Source organism: Mchenga conophoros, linkage group LG6 (assembly GCF_057382185.1).
Source record: "Mchenga conophoros isolate Kocher_MC1m ecotype Shallow Benthic linkage group LG6, M_conophoros_male_GT1.1, whole genome shotgun sequence".
Taxonomy (NCBI): Eukaryota; Metazoa; Chordata; class Actinopteri; order Cichliformes; family Cichlidae; genus Mchenga; species Mchenga conophoros.
The window spans coordinates 12,101,331-12,121,799 of NC_140531.1; the positions used below are offsets into that span (position 1 = coordinate 12,101,331).

The window sequence follows — 20,469 nt, forward strand, 5'->3', positions numbered from 1 at the left end:
TCCTCCCTCGGTGCAGTTCATTTGTGCAGGTGTGAACATGGTAATCACACTCAGGTGAGGAGCGAAAGCAAGACCCTAATTAACTCCAGAGTGGTTCATTTATAGTGTGAACGTGAGCCGACCACGATCTGAACCAACTACCAGGTGTACATTACAAGTTTGAACTAAAAACCACCTTGGATTGCTTTTCTGGGATGTGCCAAGGTACAATTAAGGTACAATTAAGGTACAATCAGTGGTTTACTTTTGTTGCTCCCACCCCAGACACATCTGGACAAGAAGCGAGCTGAACGTTTTTTCGTGGTTTGTAGTGATGCATTTAGTTTTGCTTGGAGTTCATTTTGATTTTTCTCTGTGTGAAAAGAAATCAAATCTACAAAACAAAAGAGCTACAAGGTTACTGTGGCGGGGCGGGGCTTGCAGTGCTGTGCAGGGAAGGCAGACGCACCTGCACAGCGAACGTGAACGTGCACCCAGGTCTGCTGTGGGTTTGTTACAGTTACAAATTAATCAACTTATGCGGACCAGACTAAACAATCTATAGGTGTGAAAACACCCTTAGTAGTGACCTCAGCTGTCACAAGTAATAACAGTTATTAACCTGTTACAAAAACATCTTCCATGTCTACTAAATTTACAGACTTTTAACATAATTCTTCACCATATGTATTGTGTTAAAATCAACCATATGGTTGTCAGCAATGCCCTTTAAAAAAAACCTCTGTTATATACACTAGGTAGCATAACAATGAATGAACCAAACCTGCTTTATCATACTTTCAAAGTAGATGAAAGGATGAAAGGACTTGATCTTTAAACAAAATGTTTACTTTGTATAAAGAGCAAGGGAGCAGAGAGTCATTTTGTCATAGAACCAAAATTCTTAATGCACCTGAAGGAGTCGCCCCCTGCTAACCATTAGAAAGTGTGCAGGTTCAAGGCACTTTTTCACTGACATGTACTTTTCTGACCATAAAGTACACGACACGCATCTTTTGTAGAAAGTACAATAGTGGTGTAGCTAACACTAATGGAAGCATTTTTTATTCGATTGCAAGTTAATTATTCATTTGTGTCAGATGCCAAATACACAATAGTTTTTGCTTTTTTATATTTAAATCCCAAACAGACTCCAGTGCAGCTATGACCAAAGAGTCACATTTGCTTTAAAATAAACAAAGTGGAACAAGCTCGATCAACAGGTTCTTAAACAGCATCCAGAATGCTGAAAATCACATTTAGGGACATTAGGCAGTGAAATATGTGTGTTTATTGCAAAAATATGGGATACCTGTTTTTTATCATATATAAAAAAATTGCTGAACATTTTGGAAGATAGGCCCTGGGAGGAAAATGCTGGAGAGTTATTTAAGACTCCCTCACTTAGAGCACATGGGGTGGGCGGGCATTAATCAGATAGGAGCTTTATAAATGGAAAGATCAGTTGAGGAAGAGCTGTAATAAAAGATAAACCCCCCTCGTTACAGTTTATCCCTTCATAACTCAAAGATGAACATAACCATGTATAGTAAACTTCATGCTGGTGGAAGTTAAGAGCATATTTGTACTAACTGAACGGTTCTTACTCCTTAGTTAAAGAGGGTCTGTTTTTCTTCTCTAATTCTTCAGTGTTAAGAATTTTGTCAAATCTAACTCTTTTCAAGAAACACTCTGAAACCACTCCTTTGTGTTTACATTAATGAAATGGGTCAAATGAATGCAAGAAAAAGGGGTGATTTGATTTCACTTTAACCATATCAAACCAAATCACTCCAGAGCTTTTCACTCCCTTTGTACACTCGTACTCCTCCCTGACCAACCAAATGGTTTATTAAACCAACAGTTCATTCTTCGCTCAACACCAAGCAGCAAGCAGACAAAGGAAGTAGCTAACTGATGAACATTTAATCAGCCAATTAGCTCTGAAAGAACCATTATTCTGAGAAGAATGAATATTGGATTTAAATGAATAAGTTAACAGACACTTCACCTCTACCTGCAGCTTAAAGAATAGCCTGTGTTGCTCAGCTTTATAAAGTAGGCCCACACTGGTATAGTACGTCTGTTTTGTGTTTTGAGATTGTTTTGCTCATTGCAAGTGTAAGAAACAGAAATTGCTCACTGTTTACTTACTTTTTACGTCTGTTTCATCAGATATCTGAAATGTGCAGCAGTTGCACTGATGCAGAGTTTAATATGTTTTGTGTATTAGTTTAGAAAAGTGAATCACTATAATAGATGGTTATGGTTTATGTATTATCTGTCCTTATGAAAAGTTTCTGTCAGTGGTAAATGTAGGGACAAATTATTGGCCTGTTGACAAAAAGCTGAGGGTTTCATCCCCATATGGTTTAAATCAGAGTATAAAATTTTCTATTCTTCCGTACGTAAACTCTGAACACAACAGAATACGCATAACCATAACACCATAGCAGTAATACAGCTTATAAAAACCACTTATAGAAAATCATACAGACAGAGCACTCATTCACACTGCATGTTAAAACATATGCATGGCCTAAAAGAATCAAAAACATTGGGGGAGATGAATGGCTTAGTTAACTCAGAACATGCTCATCACTGCCAGTAATGAAACCACATGAGGGCAAAGTGAGCATGTTTCACTTATTAAATCATTGTTTGTATCTACCTGTCTGACTCAGCCCATGCCTTATGTTGTAAAAACGAATTCATAATTATTTGTAATTAATTAGTTAGTAATTAGCACAGACACAGCGCCCCAAGCATGCACTTTATGACAAATAGATGCTAGTCAAATTTTTTATAGCAGCAACATCTTTCCAAAAGATATGTTGATCTCACGGTGGTTTTGGTTTAATTATACTTGGTTTTGGACATGAACACAAATGCCACAAAGAGGCATTCTTGTTACACTTCACTGAAGTCCAGCTAAAGGGTCGATGCATAGCTGGCATGCTGTACTCTGTTTTTTTCTGAGTCTGCGCAGGCACAAAAACTGGCATGTGAACTTCTGCATCGATGTTCACATGCACTCTCTGATGATAAATGCTCACATTCATGGAAGCAATAAAACACCTCCAATGAGTTCACTACTCTGTTAAAGGGTGTGTCGGGCAATTCTTTTCATCAATCTAAAAATAGCATATTCTAATGTAACAGCGAATGTGTTTATTCCATCATCTGAGGCTCATCGTCGTATTTATGACCTGTCCACGTGTGCTTTGGTATTTTGGTAGCCTTTTTAATGCATTTTGGCCACTCGTCCACACATAAACTGCATTCTAAGTGACTGAAAATGGAAAAAAAAACAACCTTCTTCCAGGTGAAGATTTTCACAAAGTCCATGAACATCATGTCCACATGTAAATTTATATTCTTCTTTTTTTTTTTTCTTTTTTTTTTGATGATCAGCAATCCGGTTGTTCAGTCTGACGTCACTAGCCGTGTCTGGGTCTAAACTCCGCTGCAGCTCCATGTATCAAACGATCACTGTGGCATTACTGAGAGTTGAAAAACTGTCTAAAGTCTTTCATCTTTAATAAAATGATCAGCGTTCTGCTCTACCAGGTGTAACACTTGAGTTTAACATCCAGGCATCCATGAAAACGGAACTTATGACATTTAACGGAGTTAGAAGTTAGCAGGGAGTTAGCTCGCTAGCTTCTATCTAAATACAATATAGCATGTCCTGACTGCGGGGTTTTGGAAACAAATTAAAACGTACAGCTCTGTTATCACTTCCAGCATAAATGAAGACAGAAAACTAAACAGCAGGGACGTTTGTAGGGTTACTGAAGTTTGGCTAGCTGGTATATAATGATGTGCTACGTGACCGCTAGCGACACAGCTATGTTAGCATAATATAAACAAGCTAACTTTTTTTCCACTCGATAAAAGTTAACGTGAGTGTTCTCGGTGGTCAGAAACAAATGTAATCGCATGGCAGGATGCTGTAAAAGGACCAAACTTCAGCCAGGAGAACAACTGAGATAATCCATCCACAATACGAGGTTAGTCATTCATATACTGCTGCATGGGCTGGGCTGTAGTTACATCCTAAGGTTTTAAAAACTGAGCTTAAATAAATGATTAGCGGTAATAAAAGCCGAGGGAGGTCAACAGGGATCACTGACTGTTTTAGGAGCTTTTTGAGATCAAATAGAAGAAAATACATAACATTAAACATGTTAACAACACAAAAGCCATATTAAACGCAGACTACTTTAGGCCCGGAAGTAGGATTCGTCGCGTCATCACTGAACAACCGGATAGGTTATGTTGCCACTTGTTGCTTAGGAATTCTCTTGACATCAAGTGAGATCATTTTTTTAGCAGAAAATCTTTGTTACAAAAAATACCCATGTATAAAAGTTTAAAAAACAACAACAACAACAACAACAATTCAGTAGCATTTTGACATGTAAGGGATCACACTGTCAAATACCTTTCAAATTGAACAATGAAATGGTGCAAAAACAACACAAAAAACAAGATAAAGAAAAAGTAAAAGTATCAACAAAAAGCCTGGTTAGACAAAAAGCTTTTTAACTGAGTCCACAGAGTCGGCTAAATGTAATTACAGTGGGAGACTGTTCCAAAGTCAAGGAGCCACAGACTGAAACGCTCTGTCCCGCTTCTGTCTCGTACACGGGAACACCAGCAGATTGTGAGCCTGCGATCGAACCCTATGAGCAGCAGTCTTCGATTCAATCTGAAATTATTAACTTTTTACTTTTCATTCTCGTTATATTTTAGTTTAGTCTCTTACATCTGTCTCTTCACCTTGTTCAGAACCCTCACCCATAATGCCTTGCAACACATCCGCTACCACCATCCCACCATTTGGCAGCAGGACAAGATCAACATAGACTTCACTTCTCCCCTCTGCCTCTCTGTAATTCCTTGCCGTCAACGGTGCAACAGAACCCCCACACCCACCCACGGGCCCTCCATCCTGACCGTTTCATCCACTGCCACCTTCAAAGAGAAAGACCACGGATGGAGAAGAGGACGAAAAAAGAGAATGGAGGATGATGGAAAAGAATGAGTGGAGGATGAAAAAACGGGAAGGGATGTGGGAAATGAAAGACAGAAAGAAAAGCGAGAAAAGTGTTTTTAACCTTGTCAGGCGAGACAGACGAGGCCAAGCACAGTCTGCATCCCAGAAATCCGTCTCTCTTTTTCCCTTTCCCTCAGTTTTTGTTTTTTCTTTGTCCTTCTTTCCTCTTTCTTTCTCAGCCTCCCTCTTTCATTCCCTCAGCTCTGTCATCCAGACGTAAAACACACAAACACATGTGCCTCACATTCCTGCGTGCAGAGCAGATTCACCCAATTTGTTTCCACTGAGTGTGAGTGTGTGTGTGTGTGTGTGTGTGTGTGTGTGTGTGTGTGTGTGTGTGTGTGTGTGTGTGTGTGAGGGAATCTCTGCATGCGTGCTTTCGTATGCGTGTGCTCGTGTATGTGCCAAGCCAGTAAATAATAACCAATCCCAGCTGTACTGTGGACCGTTCCTCTCATTCTAGCTGAGGAAACAAAGAGGGAGGGAAAGGAAAAAGGCTCCATCAAATAGCAGAGTAATGAGCTGGAAAAAAGTCAGCTGAGAATTGAGCAGGAAGAATTAATTTTGTTTTAATGCTAGCAGACATTATGAGTCCTGTAGGAGTGCCAGTCAGTATAGGAGTTGGGCCAGATGCCACCTGAGAAAAACAGTCCATTTGTACACATTTCAATAGAGAGTCAAGGTTCGGCTACCTTTAAGCTATAGGTAAATCACTGCAACAGATTCCTTCCAGATTCCACAAAACAATCCATTACTAAGTTGGCTTCCTCACACTGTGGGAAACAAGCAGACTGACATTTTCATCCAGTTTTCTCTCTGGATTTGTGAAAAACAGTTGAATATGACAGGAACCAAATCTGAAACCAAAACAGGGGTGTTTTTTTGTGCAACCTTAGAAAAGAAGGCGGCTATATCCAAGGAGATTAGACGGGGAAGTAGACAGGACAGCCCACATGAAGAAAGGCAAGGAAGATCTTGAGGAGAGAAATAAATGTTTAGCCACAGGGTCACATCACAGGCCTAGCAGTGTAAGCAGCAATGTCCAGACTTCCCTATCCCTCGCTATCACCTCCAGTTCTTCTGGGTGGATATGTTCCAGAGCCTGCCAATTATAATCTCTCCAGCACATCCTGGGACTTCCCCAGTCTTCCCTCCCATTTGGGCATTTCCAAAACTACTTCACCTAGGAGGTGACACCATTTCGTTTGGAGGAGCCTTTCACTAAGTCCAGACAATCTTCTGTCACTAGCAGCTGGAGGTCCTTTTCTTTCTGTTACTACTCACAGTGGTGATACTGTCCTACTTTTCTATGCATCTAAGGTGGAGATACTGACTTTCCTATATGGCAGGGATTACAAGCTCTTTATTGCTCTCACTGTTTCAAGATTAAAGCAAATCTGTTATACAGATTTACAGTGTAATAATTTTAACTCTGCAAGTTGTCCATTAAAAAGTGGAGATTAGTCCTGAAACAATAAAAACAATCTCTCTCATCTCAACTTTAATGCCACTGATCTGGGTCAACACCACCCTTGCCTGTTCCTCACCTCTCCGCTAATTTCATTACATTACAACTTTAATTACATCATTACTTCGCCTGAGCCAAGGTGAGCCATACCCGAAACTCTGGCTGATTGGGACCCACACCCAGTTTCACACCTTGGCTCAGGCGATTAGAGGATCATCAGGGGGTCCTTTTGTCCCTCTGTGGGGGGTTACTCCCACTAGGTTTATATCTGGGACTCTCCACCATTTGACCTTAGAACTGAAGAAGCTTCTCGGATGAGAGGTGAAACGTCTTCAAGCAACTTAAAGAAGTCCAGACGCTTTTCTTTGCAAGCTCCTTTGACCAGTGCCACTTGATTTTCCCTTCAGTGGAATAACTTATTAAAAAAGTTTGGAGTGCTTTTTAAATCCCTCGTCAGACTCCTTATCTTACACAAAGGTTTTCTTCTGAAGGCACTTGCGCTTTCCAAGATGGTGTCACGCAGTTTAATAGCAAAGACCCTGGAGATCAGATGGAGTCTTTGCATCAAGCAACAAGAAGACCCTAGACATGAACATGACATAATTTCCTTAGGGATTATTAAAGCATTCTGATTCTGAATCTAGATCCTCTGGGTCTACTTTTCAATGGTTTTGAATGTGCAATAAAAGTAGTGGACCACCAAAAGAGTTCCAAAATGTTACTTTGTGTCATTAGTTTGAGTATATCACTTTTAAAAAGGGAAACTGTTTTAAAGAGTGTTGAATCTTTGCTTGACCACATTTGTCAAATTCAGTTCAGATCAAGTCACAACAACAGTGGGCTCAAGACGTTTCATATAGTGAAGTATAACAGGGAGATAAACAATAGAGAGAAAACCCCAACAATTAAACGACTCTCTATGAGTGAATACTTGGCAACAGTGGGAAGAAAAAACTCCCTTTTAACAGGATGACACCTCCGACCTAACCTGGCTCAGGGAGGGGCAGCAATTAAGCCAACAATCTTTCATGTAGGCTTCCTAGCAGACCTAGAGATTTGTTGAGACTGACACCTACGCAAAATTTAACATCATCAAAGTAGCCACAAGAAAAAAAATAAACAGTCATCATATTGTTGTCTACATCTAAGGCCACTTGAACACAGAACAAGATCCTACGCCCATCTGCGATGGCACTTGAGGCTCCTTTACAATCATAATTCCCAACCTTGAGGAGACAAGGCTGTTTTCCTCTCTTTCTCTACCTCACAACTCACTCCCTCGCTCTGCCAGGGCTTTTTCACTGAGGCCAGCATTTCGTTTGCCTCTTTCCTCCAAACACAAACCCAAAAGAAAGAAAGAGGGGTGGGAGAGGAGAAAATGAGAGAGAGAGACGGGGGGGGGTTTGAGTCGGGGTTTTCGGAATTTGGTCTATGTTTGGATTGGAAGCGAAGGCCCCAGCGCTGGGCTCTCAGGAGGATAATGGAAAAGAGGGAGAGAAGAAAGGGAGGTTTATGGCTGTGTGTGTACCCTCACAGGTGGTCGGCACATACTGACGGGTCCGGGGGGGGGGGGCTTTTGTGTGTCAAAATGTGTGTGTGTGTGTTCACGTGGGGTTGCCGAATCGTGTCCGCCTGTTGGCAAAAGTAACGCCATGTGTGCTCAAAGCATGTATGCTCAAAGATACATGTGTGTATCTTTGCAGATGTTGGCACCAACGCATGTGCGCTTTAGCTTGTAAGAATCAGAGAAGAGAGACGTAGAGAGGAGGTGAATAAGACATTCCTTAGATGCAGAGGAGTGGGGGGGATGCAGGGAGCCAGTGGTTAGTTAGTGGTTTGAAACTAAGAGGAGAAAAATGAACGTCTCGTCCAGGGCTAGGCCTGAAAATGCTACCGCAAACCAACCAACAAGCCAAGTGGGAGAGGAAAGGAGACCGGAGCACAGAAGAGGAGAAGGGGAAAAAAGCGAAGGATATGAAGAGAACCAGTGAGGCCTCCTCTTCCTCCTCTTCCCATATGAGGCCTGCTAACTCCTGCCTGTGCCGCAGGGGAGAAAGAAGGGGAGTGGTGCTTTTATAGCTGGACTGAACCAACTGAACCCATCATGTACAAACAGCAGGGAAAGTATGGAGACAACAGAGGCCTGAGGCCAGCAACCACACAGGGGGCTTCAGATGGTTTCAGGTTGAGGGCCACAGGAGGGCTGGAGGTCCAAGGAAGAGAGGGATGGAGGAGTAAGAGAGAACCCCTCCAAATCTCCCTCGAGTCCCTTTTCAGTGATACATCAACAGTTTTGGTTGTTCTTTCTTTTACCTGTTGCTTCTTTTATTCACCTTTGTCCTTCTTTTCTTTCTTTGACTATTTTTCCATCTCTTTTCCTTGTTTTCTTTCTTATTTCCTCCACCCTCATCTTCATTCTTTGGTTATTCCTGCCGCATGTCTGCTCCATTTTCATTTTCATTCCTGTTTGCCTTTATTTTTGTTCCCTTCATTTTGTAACATTTCTTTCGTCTTTCTTTTTTATCCCGTCTTTCTGGCCTTGGATTGCTTCCTTTCCCAAACTGTTTTTTTTTTCTTGGCTCATCACTGGACTACTCCACTTATTAAATAACTCATTCAGTCAGTCTCTTTTTTTGGCTAAATTGCTTTCTTCCTTCATTCCTTTTGTCTTTTTTTTGCTGCACTTTTTTGTATTGCACACTCCCTTTCTTATGTTTTATTCCTTTTCTTTTCTTCTGACTACCGTCCTATCACATCTGTTCCCATTGTTTTCCATTCTCTTTCCATCATCTTTGTTTCCCTTGTTTTCCCTGCCATCCTTTCATTCTTGCGTTGATTTCCTCCTTTGTTAGTCCACATCAGATTATTTATTTTTCACTTTATTCACTTCTTCCATTTCATCTTCTGCCATCCTTTTCCTCCCCGTGGCTCTGTTTGCCCTGAAACTTTAATTTTTGCCCATACAGTTTAGTCATTTTGTGTATTTTCTTATAACTGATTAGTGTTGTGAACTGTGATCCTTTGTTTCTTTTTTCACTAACTTTGTTTCTACTTTTTTTGTACTTTCTGGTCTTTCTTCCTTATTTTATCATTCCTTCCTAACTCTTATCTCCCTATTCTATTTGTTTCTTTCTTTCTCCCTCTTTTAACAATTTACTTAAAACTTGTACACACAACCCTGCAGGTGTCCATATGCATGAGCAATGTTCCCACCCTGTAGCAGACTGAGTGGGTGGAAGGGGCCTGTAAGACAGATGCACCCAACAACAACAGGAAAGGAGTTTTCTTGGCTCAGAGTCTTTTCTAAAATCCATCCATGTGCGTCTGCCCAACCTTTGGAGAGCAGCATGATGCAACAAGCCTGCAACACACGCAGTACTGCATGACATGAAAACCACAAAATCAGCAAAAACTTTCGCCCCGACCACCATGTAACATCAGTAAGGGATTTTTGTTGGTCTTATGCACCAGTGGCCACTCCCCAAACCCTAAACCAGGATTTCAGACCCCGGAGAATTGAAGTCTAAGTGCAAGAATGAAGTTGGGAAGTGTTTTTCTGATACAAACTTATGCAGCAAAGCACAGAGGAGCTATGCTTGGTGTGAGGAGAGTGGAAGTTTTGTGTGTGCTTTGTGTCCACCTTGCCACACTTATGGGTGTGTAGAGTTGGTGTATATGGGAGTATTTGTGTCCCTAAATATGGCAACGTAGCTGTTTTAAATTTAAGCATTTGAGTCTAGCACAAGTTGGTAGTTTGTGGACAGAAAAGGTCTTACGGTATGCAATTATATACAAACACAATTGTGGATCACCGCAAAAAACGACAATAACGCCACTGTTACAATGCATGAAGCTAAAAATATGTCCCTTGTCAATGCATTTTCTCAGAGTATAGGCTTTCTGCTAATTTGGTTCAACTGCTTCCAGAGTGAAGACGCTACATTAGGAAATTCCAGCCAATGTCAGTGTTCAAAATACCAGTCTGGGCAATACCAACAGTAATACTTGGTAATCGTGTAAAGAGTCTTTGAGATCTTAATTAATCAAATAATCTTTCAACATTTAGTCAGACCACATCTGATACAGGCAAGAGAGAGACACGGGAGATGAACACAGGCCACTGACACTGCTAAATGCCATCTAATTTTTAGATATGCCAATAAAAAGTCAATAAGGTCAATGCCAATATTTGGCTGACATGTTGTTACAACCCCACTTCAAACTTCATGCCCCACCTTGAAAGCACTTTACCCCACCTTTTTATTTGGGCATGCTCGTATGGCACAAGCACAGTGGACACAGTACAAACTGGTTACAGGATGATGGCAATAACTGTAACACAGGCCAAATGATGTGGATGGTACATCGATGTGCAATGCTAGTCCAGTTAACTGTCACTCAGAAAGCAAAAAGAATTGTGGTGAAGAAATCAAATGTAATTGATTTTATGGGTTTTGTTTTGGGTTTTTTTTTTTCTTGATTGATATTGGATTTCTTGAATTGATCGAGAAGTAGTTCTAGTTAAGCTGAGAAATTCTTAGTGATCTGACAGCCAAACAACGTCCACCCTAATTTTGTTGTTGTTGTTTGTTGATAAACTGTTTGTTCATAAAATGACAATGTGAAACAATATTGACCACAAACCTTTTCTTGCTAGATATTCCAACAAGGACATCCAGCTGAGTGTAAGGTATATCTCCAGTCTCAGCACAACTTTGCTTTTGGAAACTATTTTTCAACCAGACATCAAGGTAAAGGGGACAGCTGATGCTTTTTCATATGTAGCAATTCTTTTACAGCTCGTTGAGCCCTAAAATTGTGATGTAACTTACCAATTTGTTACTAACCAATTCATTTGCACTCTTCTTTGTAAACAAGGAAATAATGCTGTTGTTTTCCTAGCTTGGACCACTGTCCCTCACATCAATGTTTAATGTTTAAAATTCAACAAAACAACATTTCATCAAGTCCACAGAGTTTTAGTGACTGGTTATTTCTTTAACTTTTTTTTTCTCCAAGCAAAATACATTTCAGAAGAAAATCAGAGCTCCCAGACGAAACCCCTGAGGAGCTCCTGAGATTACCAGGAGTAGGAAGATCATATATGGCTGTAAAGATTATTGTCATTAATATTAAATTAATCGTTTTAAGAAAAAAATCATAAAATGTCATTTCAAAAACTCAAAGCAATATCTTTGAAAAGGTCAGAAAAAACAATATATATCCAGATTACAGACAAAGAAAACCACAGGTGCTAAAGATTTCTAGTATTTTTATTGATTAGATTCATTAAAACCCCTAAAGACAACAGATGTCAACCTGTATTAATACTGTAAATGTTTGTTTTTTAATACTTGAATCATGGCTCGTATATTTATACATAGCTAGTTAAATTCTGTAAGTGCTGCCACACTTATGGCCGCCACATATTGTAAATCAATATTAGGGAAACGTCAAGGGACTCTTAGATTTCTAGATACACAGACAAAGCTGAGATTTACCTTATAACAGCCTGTTAGTGAGGCAGATCTTCTCCCTGTAGTTTGCCTGAAGATGCTTCTTCAATGGTCGTACTGTGAGCTCAGAAATTCATCAAAATCAAGCGAGTTTGTCCGACGTGTCCTGTATCATCTTCATCAAAGTTGTCGGTTTTCACTGGCTGCTCTCAAAATCAAAGAAATCTGCGTTGTTGAAAAGCAAATCCTCCCCTCGGGGAATCGTTCGGAAGGTAAAATATCTATTGCTAGTGGTCAGTTTTCACATATGTATTGGAAAACCTTGTCCTGGGAATATTTTTTCTTCAAAATGACTATTATGTAAAAAAAATTTAAATGAATAGGGATTTTTTTTTAAATTGTGTGTCACTCAAATATACGAATGCAGGATACTCTGCGGCGTAAATGTCAAATCTGGCGTAAAATCAGGCTCTCCGAGAGGCGCATCGCTCAGTTGCGACGCTGGTCAACTGAGCTTCCAGCGGCGGAGAGGAGGGAAGAAGCTGTCTGGGAGGGAGAAAGGGAGAGGGGGCGTGGAGAGACACTGTGACAGCATGAGCGAGAGAAAGAGAGGGAGAGAGTCTGACATCCGAGGGAGCATTCCTCCTCCAGCTGTTGAATATCTGGACGTTTTCATTGCAGCGCTTCTTCATTTTTATTTTGTCATAGGGGAGACCGGGGATAGCTGTAACGTGGGTCAGTTGTAACACTTCCAATTTCTCCAATCAGGGCTAAGTTTCAAATGATGTGACTCATCCTGTACATGCCCAATTCAGTTCTGCTATCACATGTGAAAAATCAGCACATTTTGTCAAACACAGACAATTTAACATGAAAAAAAGTAATTTGTATGCCAAAAAGTAAGTTTTTCTACTTTATTTCAATGTTTAATAGCATTATCTGCTTTGCAGCTAAACTCAAACTTAAATTATGTTATTTGTATGTCTATGGGGATATATTCTGTGTAGGTCTTTAGTGCTAATGTTTTAGCCGTTGGCTGTAATGTTAGCTAGTTCATGGCTATAGGAGTCTGGGTCAGTTGTAACAGCAACAGTCTGGGTTAGTTGTAACAATAATGTATGTTACAACTTACCACACTATTACTTTAACGTATATTAAACAAGTTGGGGCAACGACATCAGCAGAGAGAGGTTCACTGGTCGCATTTGTATATGCGGTTAATGCCATTGGCAACACAATTCCTCCACTGTTTGTGTTCCCACACATACATTATGCAGACCACTGTGTCAGAGATGGGCCAGTAGGAAGTACTGGTTGTGGAAATAAATCAGGATGGGTGCACGAAACAGATTTCCTCATCTTTCTGAAGCACTTTGCAAACCACACCAAGGTAAGCCATGATAAAAGTAATGGAATTGCGATGCTGGTGAACAACTACATTTTTTCAGCTTCATTGTTATGTTCAAAATTGGTGCAAGAGTTGTAGGTTATAATGCCCACTGAGCCAATGAGGCCAAATTCAAGGAAGACCAACCAAAATTAATGAAATATTCAGCTGCAGAAAATTCCATAATTTGTCTTTTTTGGGGGGGGTTGGAATATGTTCAAAAGCTAGATTTCTGCATTCTGTCACACACATTCATGTGTTGAATAAACAAAGATTACATGTTAATGTTTTGTCAGTACCCTTATTTCATTGTGTTACATTTTACCCCAGGATATGTTACAACTAACCCAGACTATGGGGTTAATTGTAACATTTCACTCTTCGTGTTTGAGGCCATACCATGCAATGGGTAATTGTGCTGCAGAGAAAATAGCTGCATTATTTAATAGCAGAGACATGTAAATACTTTGCATTACATTTTGAATCCACTACCTTAAAAGAGCTTCAATTTACAGACAGAAATGTCAAAAATGTTACAACTATCCCCGGTCTCCCCTACTTTCCAGATCCAAATTGTTGCTACATATCATCCATCCGTTTCATGCTGATTTAAAAGTAGGGTGTAAGTGTGCGTGATTTTCAATATTTTTGCAATTACTGGGAATTAAATCGGGAATCAAAAGCGGTAATTATGCTACAAACCTTGAATTTCTAGATGTTGATTTTAAATTAAAGCACACACACTCACGACTGGTTGTGCGAGCCTCATGTGTTTGTTCTTGTAAATAAAAGATGTACATTTATTTGTGGTCCCGTTTTAAGGCTTTGACATTTGCCTTTGTGTTATTCTTTCTTTCTTTGAGCTTGAAGTGATCACTTAGACCAGAGGGTTGAGAGGCACAGCTGCCCCCTCATTAAAATGAAATCATAATCTTCTTGGATGACCTGTACCACAAAGCAGGTCATTTAATTTTTCATATAATTCTATTACAAATGCACCAAAAGACACAAACAGCAAAGCCACTGTGGTGAGGCCCACAAGAGGCTGAAATTGAAGGTGATGCTCAGCAAACAACAATCATCCACAGCAGCCTGTATTGGCACACTTGTCACTCGAATCCATTTATTTGTTTATTTTGCTATTTAGTTGCTTTCAAAGAATATCCGTCAAATTTTAAGATCATTCTGTTGTTTCAGTATGGCTGAAAACTTCCAGGAGGCTGCGACCCGTCACCATTGAGACATTTGCATTTTGCAGCTTTGTTTTGCATTTACTTTTCATTTCTTTTTTACTTCCACTTTCACTCACAGATAAGTTTTAGATTTCATTGTTGCACCGTGAATATGCACCAGTTACCTGTGAGTAGATTTCACTGCAGCTTTTTCATGCTCAGATAGTGAGACATGCAATATCAGTCTCAAGGACTGCACTGACATTAGAGCTTTACAATATTATCCTATACTTTTTAAACACTTTTCAAATTCATAACAAAATTCTCCGAAACATTTGTCTGTAGCTCAAAACCAGGAAAACCAGAGAAATTAAGGACAGCAAAGCTGACTGCTTTGGGAACTGCAGATAAAAAAAACATTTTTTGATTAACTTTTATTTCTTGTATTGAAATGGCTTTTGTTTGCTAATTTTCACATGAAAATATGATGAATACTTTGACCTTCCTCCCTGAAACTAAAACTACATGTGTGCTGAATCTGAGAACTACAAAGTGGCTGCGTGTTTTTATCACTCCTCTTTCAGGGACATAAATCTCCTAAAACAGTTATATTGTCGTGACCCGGCTCTTTTTTTTTCTTTTTTTTTTGAGGAAGAAGGTCTCTGCAGTCTAATTCATCACTTTATAATGTAAACACTTTAAGGATCAGAGTAAGGGCCGTGGCCTCCAGGCCTCCAGGAAAATGATGTAGAGATGAATATACAACTCTCTCATTTTTTTTCAGTCCATTCCACTGGGGTGGAGGTAGGGAGGTAGAGTGGCCAGTTGGAGTGGCCACCAACCAGTTGGAAGGTTGGTGGTCTGATCTCAGCTCCTCCCTTGTGCTGAGGAATCGTTTAAGCAACAAATTGAACCCTGACTTTCCCTGTGCATCAGTCTTATCAGAGTATATGAATGGTAAATAGCCTGTATTTGTATAGCACTTTACTTAGTCCCTAAGGACCCCAAAGCACTTTACACTACATTCAGTCATCCACCCATTCACACACACATTCACACACATTCACACACTGGTGATGGCAAGCTACATTGTAGCCACAGCTCCCTTCGGGCGCACTGACAGAGGCGAGGCTGCCGGTCACTGGCGCCACCGGGCCCTCTGACCACCACCAGTAGGCAACGGGTGAAGTGTCTTGCCCAAGGACACAACGACCGAGACTGTCCGAGCCGGGGCTCGAACCGGCAACCTTCCGATTACGAGACGAACTGCCAACTCTTTAGCCACGATCGCCCCCCAGAATTGTTTTTAATTGTGTTGTTCTGTTGTTTATGAGCCTTTTCTTGTCTCCCATACGTGTTTTATGTATGAAAAGAAAATTGTTAAAACGTTCGTCAGAGCCCAGGAAGAATAGCTACTGCTACTGCAGGAGCTAATGGGGAACTTGGTAAACTAAACTAAACCATTCTCTTTGCTTTTCATACTTATTACAAGGATGATGACAGTCACTTATCAGATGCACAAACCTGTTAGACATTATTAGCAGCAGTAGCAGTAGTAGTAGTGGTAGTAAATGTCAGTTTTCAAAAATGTCCTTTTTTGATAATAAAATGTTAAAAATTAAAGTATTATGACATGAATACTCCAGCGAGTTTTAGCAAACAACTTTATTAGGTGACCAACATGTTTTAGTTTGTGGCCTTCATCAGGGTCATTGCAAAACATATATTTAAAAAAAAACAGGAAATAGAAAAAATCCAAGTGGACCAATCACACATTCATCATACTTTATTCAAAAAAATAAAGTATGGTCGTTTCTGCAATCCAATCATGTACAGTATGGACTAAGAATAAAATAAATCTGTAAACACCTTAAAAGGTTGTTCTGTCAATCTACAGCAAACCCATTTCATAAATTACACGTCTTTTATAGTTATAGTTATTCATAGATGTGAGGAGATCCTGTGTGAACATTAGCAGGGATGTTTCTGAGACCCAAGCAAAACTATACAAAAAGCCTCTCACGGAGATTCAGGAAAACACTACACCCTGCAGGGTCATTTTTTCCTCACACCAGCCTTTTTAGTGTTCAAAAGCTGTGCTGAAGTGTTTCTACATGCTATTGACAACATGATACTTACAAAGTAATAACAAACAACATGTAAGCATCTAAAAATATTCTAAAATGTCCATATTTGATATTTCTTACAGCACTTTATATTTTCTTTTTCTCCAAGGCAAAAACCAGCAGCTTAGACAAATTTGATTCATTTGGTCAGAGAATTGAAGAAGTAGCACAGAAGTGAAGTGATGAGTAGTTTTTAAAATACAAAATACAAACTCGCTGATGTGATGCTTGTCATGTTATGTTGTCTCTCTCTGTCTTGTAGTGTGATCACCTCCAGATCTCCATGAAAAAATATTCTTTGTGATACTTTCAATCCTGATATATGAATTGCAATAAATTAATCCTGTTTAATCAGATTTACAATTATCACTTTTAGTGAAATATTCACTATTTCTCTTATATTATCATGTAATGATCCTTGTAGAAGAATAAAAAATTATAAAAAAAGAAATACTAAATGTCAGCTACTTTAAAAGTAAGTTTTTTGGAAATAAAACAATAAATGAAATTTACTTTATGGACCAGATGAGGAATCTGTGTATTAGGAAGACAATGATTGTTGTCATATCTAGTTATATGAAACAAGCCTGCCCTGACAGCCCTGATAAATTCATCATTAGTACTTAATAATGATAACTGGTTTTGGTGTAACACCTTTGGATTACTTCACACATCAAAAAACTAGACATAGTTTAGTTTAATTTGGACAAAAGGATGATTAAATATTATCATAATTACTAATACTGTATTATATGATATATTACACTTTGATGCGATGGCTTACAACATATCAGAGTAGGACCGAAGCAACTCTAGTATGCAAAGTTTTAAACAGGAAGTAGCTGTGGATGCGACATCACTGATCAGCAGTAATAAGTTATAAGTAATAAGGCTAAAATATTACTTCAGTATATTAATTCAAATACATTTGGAGAAACAGAAATTTTAAAAAGTTCAAAATAAAGACACAAATGTTTTAATGTAAAAAATAAGTATGTTAAAGCCAGATAAGCAAACTTGATATTTACAGTCAAGTCAAGTCAAGTCAAGTCAAGTTTATTTATAGAGCACATTTAAAAACAACCAAGGCTGACCAAAGTGCTGTACAGTAAATACAGATAAAAATACAATAGAACACAATTTCGTAATAACACCTCGCTGATAAAAATAAAATAAAAATATATAAAACAAATAAATTAAACCTTTCTAAAAGCCAATGAAAAGAGGTGAGTTTTAAGAGCGGTTTTAAAAGTTTCTAGGCTTTTGGAGAGTCTGACGTGAGGAGGTAAACTGTTCCACAGTCTGGGTGCAGCCACAGCAAACGCCCTCTCTCCCTTTGTCTTTAATTTATACCTGGGAACATCTAAAAGCATCAGGTCGGCTGACCTCAAAGATCTCCTGGGGCGATAAGTACTAAGGAGTTCTGACAGGTAAGAAGGTGCAGTGCCATTTAAAACCTTAAAAGCCAGCAATAAGATTTTAAAATCAATCCTAAAGGCAACTGGGAGCCAGTGGAGAGAGCAGAGAACCGGAGTGATGTGGTCTCTTTTTTTTGAACCGGTCAACAGGCGAGCGGCAGCGTTCTGCACCAGTTGAAGGCGATGTAGACAGGAACGATCTAGGCCAGCATAGAGGGAATTGCAGTAGTCTAGCCGTGAAGTAATAAAAGCATGGACCACTCTTTCTAGATCGTTCCTGCAAAGGTAAGACTTGACTTTGGCTAAAATCCGCAAATGATAAAAAGATCCCTTAACTACAGAGCTAATTTGTTTATCAAGTTTAAAAGCATTGTCAAAAATAACACCAAGACTCTTAATGGAAGAAGTGCAATCGGAGGTTAGGGGTCCCAAAAAGTCAAGAGAGAAGTTGGGATCTTTAGGAAGCCCAAACACAATGACTTCAGTTTTGCTTTCATTAAGGTGTAAGAAGTTAAGAGTCATCCAAGTCTTAATGTCAGACAAGCAGGAGAGTAGCGGCTGCAAAGAAACATTGCAGTTCAACCTCAGAGGGAGGTAGATCTGAATATCATCGGCAAAGATGTGGAAGGACACATTATGTTTACGGAGCACATCGCCCAGAGGGAGCAAGTACAGAATAAACAACAGGGGGCCTAGTATGGACCCCTGAGGTACGCCACAGGTTAAAGGAGCTCTGGGAGATGACAGTTCACCAAGGTGAACAGAAAAACTCCTATTATTCAAATAGGACTGGAAAAACTTTAAGACAGTGCCCTTTAAACCGACACAATGTTGAAGGCGGGATAGCAGTATGTTGTGATCAACAGTGTCGAAGGCTGCTGTCAGGTCCAGGGTTACTAAGACAGTGTTCTTAGTAACAGTGTTCTAGATAAAATTCTAGGAAGACGTATGAACAAATCTCACTTCCTTGCAACTCTTTACACGGAAGTGAGATTTGTTATATATTTGCCATCAGTAGCAATATCAGCTACAGATAGTAGTTATGGTTACACGCCAAAAGGATCGTTAGTGTACACTTTAAACACTGCAAACCCCAAAAAGTAGCAGAACTTAAAAAAAATAAAACTTAAGGCAACCTATTGCCTTAATCTGCATGATTTCAGATCTGCTTTCACAGACTCGTCCTAAACGAATGAGTGAGAGTGCACAAATGAATCGGCTAATTACAAGATGATTTTAGGACAAATCACCTCTCCGATTTCTCGTCTTCATCATAATCTTCATCAGAAAGGTGTTTACACTACTTGTAAAACAGAGGATTCTGCAAAATGTCATGATACTTTAATGTGTTTAAACATGAAAAGATGTTGGAGATTGAGCTAAAGGCAGGAAGGAGAAAAGGCAAAATATGAAAAAAAAATCTGAACAAAAGGTCGGTTGGCTGTTTTTAAAGCTTGCAATTGATGCAGATGTTTTAAATGCCCCCAATAAATTCACTGCAGTAAAGTTTTTTTTAATGTTTACAATGTTTATTGTTTAATGTTTGAAAAAGAAATCAGAATCTAAATCAATCCAGCTGTTGTATCAAACTAAAGACTAATATATTTAATGTTTGGGGTCAAATTGATCCCAGAATTTAAAACCTTACAAAGATCTCTGCCACGGGGCGATTGTGGCTCAAGAGTTGGCGGTTCGTCTTGTAATCGGAAGGTTGCCGGTTCGAGCCCCGGCTCGGACAGTCTCGGTCGTTGTGTCCTTGGGCAAGACGCTTCACCCGTTGCCTACTGGTGGTGGTCAGAGGGCCCGGTGGCGCCAGTGTCCGGCAGCCTCGCCTCTGTCAGTACATCTCAGGGCAGCTGTGGCTACAATGTAGCTTGCCATCACCAGTGTGTGAATGGGTGGATGACTGGATATGTAAAGTGCTTTGGGGTCCTTAGGGACTAGAAAAGCGCTATATAAATACAGGCTATTTACCATTTAGATAAATTGGTACATTTTTTTAAGTAGCAGGTACTTAATATGCAAAGTAGATGAAGCTGATCAAAAATAATAAGCTGAATGAACTGAAATGGAACAAAATGTTAGATGAACTTACGCTATTTCTTAGTTTTTTTTAAATTAATATTACATTACTTCATTTATTTAAGTAGTTTCAGCATTTGCATTTACTGTGTATTAAACTAGACCAGCTAATAATAAAAGTCTTGAGTCATGTATTCTGTTTCCAACCCAGACATTCATGTGTTAAAGTGTTCTATAGGCAGTTATATACAACAGTTCTCCAGGCTTTCTGAAGGTCTGGCTGCTTTTTCACTCCTTTTCATTCCAGTCCTTAAACTTGACCATTTTCATAAGAGTGTTGTTGGTTTTTTATTATTATTTCTGAAGCAACCTAATACGG

General features: G+C 39.4%; 1 protein-coding gene across 2 annotated transcripts in view; it reads right to left on the reverse strand.

Annotated features, from left to right (window-relative positions):
• LOC146572203 (zinc finger protein GLIS2-like) overlaps positions 1-12,470 on the reverse strand; it is a 32,100-nt gene extending 19,630 nt beyond the window's left edge. For both annotated transcript variants that reach the window (XM_085276209.1, XM_085276208.1), the window contains exon 1: positions 12,011-12,470. The gene's annotated coding sequence lies outside the window, so the exon portion shown is untranslated. The remainder of the gene's footprint in view (positions 1-12,010) is intronic.
• Between the last annotated feature and the right edge of the window lie 7,999 nt (positions 12,471-20,469).